We start from the raw sequence: 8,518 nt of genomic DNA, 5'->3' as shown, positions 1-8,518 counted from the left end.
GGAGGCAGGCCACGTGGCGCTCGCGGGTTGGCCGGGCGGCGCGGCGGACGTGTCCGGCGCGGGCGGACGCGTCCGGCGCGGCGCAGAGGGAGAGGGTTAGGGTTCGTCTGAGATTTCGTTTTTCGGGATGCCCACATATAAATAGATAGAGGGAGTTAGGAGACTCCAAATGAGGTGCGGTTTTCGCCCACACGATCGTGATCGAACGACCTAGAGCATGGAAGAGAGTTTGCTGGATACTCCAAATGGACTTTGCGGATGCCCGGTTAACCGTTGGAGCACCAAACGACCTCCGAATGGACTTTGCGGATGCCCGGTTAACCGTTGGAGTACCAAACGACCTCCGAATGGAACGAAACTTGACCGGTAGTCTCCGGCTGGTATAAAAAGACCACTTGACAAGCCTCGGTCCATTCCGAGAAAGTTTGACACACGCACACGAAAGAAAACTAGAAGGGTGCACCGGAGGAGATAGGAGCGCCGGATTGGAAAACGGACAACGGGGAAAATGCTCGGATGCATGAGACGAACACGTATGCGAATGCAATGCACATGATGACATGATATGAAAATACATGACATGACAAAATACAAAAGGAAAGACAAAACCCAACAACGGAGGGAAAAACATATCACATAGCCGGAAATGGCAAGAGTCGGAGTTACAAATATGGCAAGTTACATGCGGGGTGTTACAACACTCCACCACTACGAGAGGATCTCGTCCCGAGATCTAGGACTGAAAGAACTCCGGATATTCGGAACGGAGATGGTCCTCGCGTTCCCAGGTGGCTTCCCGGTCGGAATGGTGCGACCACTTCACTTTCAGGAATTTGATAGACTTGTTGCGAGTCTTGCGCTCAGTTTCTTCAAGAATAGCAACTGGGAGCTCATGATAAGACAAATCTTCTTGGAGGTCAATCTCTTCGAAGTCGATAGTGCGCTCAGGCATCTTGAAGCACTTGCGGAGCTGTGACACGTGGAACACATCATGCACGTTCGCGAAGTTGGAAGGAAGCTCAAGTTGATAGGCGAGGTCGCTTCTTTTGCCAATGATCTTGAAAGGACCCACGTATCTAGGGGCAAGCTTCCCTTTACTACCGAAGCGACGAGTGCCTTTCATTGGAGAGACGCGGAGGTAGACATGGTCTCCGATCTCGAAAGCCAAATCACGATGCTTACTATCATAGTAACTCTTCTGGCGCGATTGCGCGGCTTTGAGATTATCACGGATGACTTTACACATTTCTTCAGCTTCAGTGATTAAGTCATTGCCAAGAAGTTGGCGTTCACCAGTCTCTGACCAATTAAGAGGAGTACGGCACTTTCTGCCATAGAGAATCTCGAATGGGGCCTTACCCGAACTCGCTTGGAAGCTGTTGTTGTAGGAGAATTCAGCATATGGAAGACAATCCTCCCATTTCATGCCAAACGAAAGGACACAAGCCCTGAGCATATCTTCAAGAATTGGATTGACTCGCTCGACTTAGCCACTAGTTTGAGGGTGAAAAGCTGTGCTGAAGCGAATGTTTGTGCCCATGGCCCTCTGGAAGGAGTCCCAGAACTTAGAGGTGAAGATGCCTCCACGATCAGAAGAAATCAATTGTGGAATGCCGTGCAAAGAGACAATTCTGGAGGTGTAGAGCTCTGCCAGCTGAGCTGCTGTGATGGATTCTTTGATAGGAAGGAAATGAGCCACTTTAGAAAGCTTGTCAATGACAACAAAGATAGCATCATTTCCGCGCTTGGACTTGGGAAATCCTGTCTCGGAGTCCATTTCGATATGATCAAACTTCCATTCCGGGATAGCAAGAGGTTGGAGGAGACCAGCTGGTCGTTGGTGTTCTGCTTTAACTCTTCGGCAGACATCACATGCATTCACGAATTGAGCAATTTCTCGCTTCATTCGAGTCCACCAATACGACTGCTTGAGGTCATGATACATCTTCGTACTTCCAGGATGAATGGAAAGGAGAGAATTGTGCGCCTCGTTCATTATGACTTTCCTTAGATCACCTTTCGGAACCACAATCCGGTCCTCGAAGAACAAAGTGTCTCTGTCATCAATGCGATAGCACTTGTATTTGGAAAGACCCTTGTCGATACCACGTTTCACCTTCTTCACCATGGCATCAAGGAGTTGTGCCTCACGAATTTGATCTTCCAAAGTAGGAGATACAATGAGGTTGGCAAGAACGCCTTGAGGAACAACTTGGAGATTCAGCTTGCAGAAAGCTTCACAAAGAACCGTTTGGAAAGGCTTGAGAATTAAGCTGTTGCAATAAGCTTTCCTGCTTAAAGCATCTGCAATGACATTTGCTTTGCCTGGAGTATATTCGATACTCGGATTGTACTCTTGAATTATTTCGACCCATCGAGTCTGCCTGAGGTTGAGGTTGGGCTGAGTGAAGATATACTTGAGACTCTTGTGATCAGTGAAAATGTCCACTTGTCTTCCCAACAAGAGATGTCTCCACGTAATCAATGCATGGACAACTGCCGCCAACTCAAGATCGTGAGTGGGGTAGTTCTTCTCGTTGGGCTTCAACTGCCGAGAGGTATAGGCCACAACTTTCTTCACTTGCATTAACATAGCACCGAGACCTTGGAGAGAAGCATCACAGAAAACTTCATACGGCTTGGATTCATCAGGAGGAGTCAAGACAGGAGCTGTGACTAGTTTCTCTTTGAGAGTGTTGAAAGCAACGTCACACTCGGGAGACCAGACATACTTCACATGCTTCTGTAGGAGGTTGGAAAGAGGCTTTGCAATCTTGGAGAAATTCTCAACGAATCTTCGGCAATAGCTTGCAAGACCCAGAAAACTGCGGAGCTGCTTGACATTTTGAGGAGGTTCCCAATCCAGAACTGCGGACACCTTCTCGGGGTTAAGAGCGATGCCTTTGGCAGAGATGATGTGACCAAGGAAAAGAACTTCATCGAGCCAAAACTCACATTTGGAGAACTTCGCATAGAATTGATACTCTCTGAGCTTGTCGAGCACCACTCGCAAATGTTTGGCATGATCCTGCTTATTCTTGGAGAAGACCAAGATATCATCGAGATACACCAAAACGAATTCATTGGTATATGGGTTGAAGATGAAATTCATCATCCGAGAGAACACCGGAGGAGCATTGACAAGGCCGAAAGACACGACAGTATATTCATAAGAACCAAAGCTTCGAGGATACTTTAGCACCTTTGAGTTGCTCAAATAGCTCATTGATGTTGGGAAGTGGATACTTGTTCTTGATTGTCTTCTTGTTCAATGGACGGTAGTCGACACAAAGTCGGTCCGTGCCATCCTTCTTCTTGACAAAAAGAACACCACAACCCCATGGAGAAGAACTCGGTCTGATCAAACCCAGACGTTCTTGTTCATCGAGCTGCTTCTTCAATTCCTTCAGCTCGTTTGGTCCAAGCTTGTATGGACGCTTGCAAACGGGTACAGTACCAGGCTCTAGTTCGATAACGAACTCAACTGGCCGATGAGGAGGCATACCCGGAAGATCTTCTGGAAAGACATCTTGATACTCGCAAACGACTGGAATTTGAGAGATGGCATCCAATTCGCCCTTCTCATTGAGAGAGAAAAACCGAATGGTTTCATCACGAGCGGCAAAAACAATCACATCCTCAGACGAGTGTGTCAATTGAATTTCTCTGGCAGCACAATCAAGTTGAGCCTTGTGCTTAGAAAGCCAGTCCATCCCGAGAATAAGATCAATATCCGAGTCACCAAGAACAATTGGAGAAGACTGAAATCTATAGTCGCCCATCTTGATGGAGACATCGGGAGCAACCAAACTAGACGACAAAAGCTTACCCGGAGAAACAACTTGCATGACTTTGGATAAAATCTCTGTGTCAACATTGTGCTTCGATGCAAATGGGTATGACAAGAAAGAATGCGATGCACCAGTATCAAAAAGAACTTTTGCAGGAATATCATTAACTGAGAGATTACCCATTATCACATCAGTAGATTCCTCAGCTTGAGCTGCATTCATCATGTTCACCTTTGCAAAATTTGGGTTATGCTTGACCACTGCATTGCTGGAAGATCTTACAGGAGGAGGAGGAGGAAGACGCCTCTGGTTGAAGCACTTGTTAGCATAGTGACCTTTCTGCTGACATTTGTTGCAAGTCACCTCTGAGAGTGAACGGTGATAAGGAGCATTGGACTTTGGAGCTTGATTCTGAGACTTGTTCTGATAGCCCGAGTTGGAAGAGTTTCAAGAACTATGGCCACCTTTGTTCTTCTGCTGGTAAGGCTGACGAAACAGAGGAGGAGGAGGCAACCAGAACTTCTGTTGCTTAGCTGTCACAAGTGAGGAAGAAGAAGACTGAACTGCGTCTCTGACTCTCTTCTTAGAAGCCTCACACTTGAGCTGAGCAGCCTCTTGCTTCAGTGCCATACTGTAGAATTGATCAAACTGAGTAGGCTCAACAAGAACGAGAGCTAACTGCAGATCCTCTTTAAGGCCACCTCTGAAGTGATAGATCATACTCTTCTCATCAGGAACGTCTTGTTTAGCGAAGCGAGCAAGTTTCTGAAACTGAATGTTGTATTGATACACAGACATGTTGCCTTGCTTGAGATTGCGGAACTCCTCACGCTTTCTCTCAACAACACTTTGTGGAATGTGGTGTGCTTTGAAGTCCCGACAGAAGTCAGTCCAAGTGATCACACGACCTCCTCTGGAATCTTTGTATTGCTGAAACCAATCAGCAGCTTGGTCCTTGAGCTGGAAAGAAGCGAACTTGACAAAGTCCTCAGGCCTGACATTGCTACATTCAAAATGCTTGTTGATGTCCACGAGCCAATCATCGGCATCCGTGGCCTCGGCACAGTAGCTGAAAGACTTGGGCTGATTTGCGAGAAACTGGTTGAGAGTGGCAAAGTGAAACTGATTGTTGCCTTGACCTTGATTGCCTTGCCCTTGAGTACGTTCTTGCAAGAGTTGCAGAATCATCTGAGCATTGGCGTTGGTGGCTGCCATGATTGCTTGCCATGCCTCCGGAGGTGGAGGTGGTGGCGGAGGGTTCGCTTGACTCCCTTCATTTCGATCCGGATTCTGACGCGTTGGCGGAGCCATCCTGAAGAGGGTGACATCCATTAGCATCTTGATAGACAAAAGATAAGTAGAATCAACGGATAGAAATTGCAACATATAGTCTTCACAATAAACATTCGAACGAAGATGAACGAATGAATTCCGTAGTAAATCATCACACTTCCATAAGTTGAGAAGCCACTTGAAAAAGATGTGGAATGAACATATGAATTCGAAGGGAACTCGAATACCACAATAAAAAATAAAACAAAGTATTGGCTTGCAGAATAAGCCAGAACAAACATATGATAGATATTTCGTCCGAAGTTTTCGTGGTGGGGCCCACACGGGCTCAATCGTACAGCACCATCATGTACAAGGCTGTGCACATGACATACGAAGCGTCCCCGAGTCGGCAAAGCCATGGACTCTTTAAGACACAACGAGACCACTGTAAAATCAACCGTATACAGGCGGACCACTAGACGTCGAACCCCTGTCGAAAGAAATCCTAAGGCTACTTGAATTCCCACTTATAAACTCCCGAAACTTTCTGGTTATGCAATCTGGTGTAGGGGATACAGGGGACACAAAATATATCACCCAAACTAACAATCCCTAGATCCAGCTGTATCCATCCGTCAACACATAACCAAGAAACCTTCGGAAATCGTTTACCTCAACCTTCGAAAAACATCCGTTATAGAAGTTATGGCAATACTCCCAAACTCCCGCCCCAGTACTGGGCGGCGTCGAGGTGATCTCACCAACAACTGCATAAAAGAGATTTCGATGTCGGCGAAACTCAGGTATTCCAGAACTGCAACGATAAAATTGTGACGACAACACCTCGGAGCTCAACTCCCCGGGACACTGCCACAACCCCTAAATGACGGGAGGCACCAAGAACAATGTTCTCGTCACAAATCGATCGGAACGATTCCAAGATACCCGCGTGATCCTAAAAACTTTTTAGTGAAATTTGAGGGGAGAATAGTCAAAACTCTACGTCAGGAGACCTCACCAGAGCGACGAAGGGACTGAGGAGTAAAAAGAATCCTACTCTCCGATATATATAATCCGAAGACTCAAAACATTTTGTTCTAGACTCAACAACGTCAGCGATTCGATCAAGCAGGGGGCTCCTAAGTCGGGGATGGCTCTGATTACCAACTTGTAACGCCCACGATGCGGCTATATCTCCCACGTGTCGGGGCATGACTTAGAGGCATAACCGCATAGTGGTTTTGTCGCAAGAAGGGTCATCTTCACACAATCCCATGTAATGAACAAGAATGGGATAAAGAGTTGGCTTACAATCGCCACTTCACACAATACATAAATATCATCATACATCATTCAAAATACAATCATATAGACCGACTACGGTCAAAAACCAGAAGAAAATAAGACAACCCCAAATGCTAGATCCCCGATCGTCCCAACTGGGCTCCACTACTGATCATCAGGAAAAGACACATAGTAACGACCACGTTCCTCGTCGAACTCCCACTTGAGATCGACGCCATCATCTGCACTGGCATCGTCGGCACCTGCAACTGGTGTTGGAAGTAACTGTGAGTCACGGGGACTCAGCAATCTCACACCCGCGAGATCAAGACTATTTAAGCTTATAGGACAAGAGGTGCAAAGAGGTGGAGCGGCAGCGGCAAAAGCATACATGGTGGCTAACTTGCGCAAATGAGAGCGAGAAGAGAAGCAATGGAACGGACGTCATCTAACAATGACCAAGAAGAGGTCCTGAACACGTGCTTACGTCATACATAACACAGACCGTGTTCACTTCCCGGACTCCGCCGAGAAGAGACCATCACGGTTACACACGCACTTGGTGTATTTTAATTGGATCAAGTGGCAAGTTATCTACAACCGCACATTAACAAATTCCAATCTGCCTCATAACCGCGGGCACGGCTTTCGAAAGATAATACCCTGCAGGGGTGTCCCAACTTAGCCCATCATAAGCTCTCATGGTCAACGAAGGATAGACCTTCTCCCGGAAAGACCCGATCAGTCTCGGAATCCCGGTTTACAAGACATCTCGACAATGGTAAAAAAAGACCAGCAAAGCCACCCGAATCTGCCGACAAAACCCGATAGGAGCTGCACATATCTCGTTCTCAGGGCACACCGGATGAGACATCCTACGAGTAAAACCAGACCTCGAGTTTCCAGGAGGGGGCCCCGCAGTCTGCTCAGTTCGGACCAACACTCGATGGAGCACTGGCCCGGGGGGGGGGGGTTAAATAAGATGACCCTCGGGCTCGCGAAAACCCGGGGGAAAAGGTATAGGTCGCAAATGGTAAAACCAAGGTTGGGCCTTGCTGGAGGAGTTTTATTCAAGGCGAACTGTCAAGGGGGTCCCATAAATCACCCGACCGCGTAAGGAACGCAAACTCAAGGAACATAATCCCGGTATAACAGTAACTAGGGCGGCAAGAGTGGAACAAAACACCAGGCATAAGGCCAAGCCTTCCACCCTTTACCAAAATATATAGGTGCATTAATTAAATAAGAGATATTGTGATATCCCAACATAACCATGTTCCGACATGGAACAAAGTTCAACTTCACCTGCAACTAGCAACGCTATAAGAGGGGCTGAGCAAAAGCGGTAACTTAGCCAAACAACGGTTTGCTAGGAAAGGATGGTTAGGGCTGACATGGCTAAAATGGGAGACATGATATAGCAAAAGATAGGTAGCGGAGCATGGCAATAGAGCGAACAACTAGCATAGCAAAGATAGAAGTGATTTCAAGGGGTGGTCATCTTGCCTGCAAGATTCTCAGAGTTGTCGAAAGCTTGATCCTCGTAAGCGTACTCGACAGGTTCCTCGTTCACGAACTCGTCTCCCGGCTCTACCCAAGACAAGAACACAAACAAACGGCAACACAATCAACAACGAGGAATGCGCAAGCAACATGATGCAAAACATGTATGATATGCAAGATGTGATATGCGATGCATATGCGTGCTCCGGAAGGAAAAATGATGAACATGGAAGTAACTTGGCAAACCAAGCATGCCACTGGAAAGATGGGATGATTTCGGTCGAAATCGATATAAAGATCACCGGAATCGGATGCACGGTTTGCAAATGGCAAGCAAGACAAGAATGACACTAATCTGCGAAAAACAGCAAGATAGCACTTCAAATGCAACAAGTAACAAAGCTACAGCACCCCAACATAGCAACAAAGCACATGGAAGTAATCTACAGGAGATGCTTGACAAAAGATGAACACTGAGATACTACTAGTTCACAACATATCAAGCTCAAACAAGCATGGCAAAAATGCAAAAGATTACAGGTTCACAGACTTGGTGAAAAACTGGACATGGCAGAAATCAGCATCAGGTAGCAATGTTCAGAGCATGAAATCAGCATGCTACAGGAACTGAACATAGCAAAACAAGGCATGGTAGTGTTCTTCTA

The sequence above is a fragment of the Triticum aestivum genome, chromosome 3D (genome assembly GCF_018294505.1).
Source record: "Triticum aestivum cultivar Chinese Spring chromosome 3D, IWGSC CS RefSeq v2.1, whole genome shotgun sequence".
In the NCBI taxonomy this organism is placed as follows: Eukaryota; Viridiplantae; Streptophyta; class Magnoliopsida; order Poales; family Poaceae; genus Triticum; species Triticum aestivum.
The sequence above is the reverse complement of the archived record's forward strand: the minus strand, read 5'-3'. Positions refer to the sequence as shown.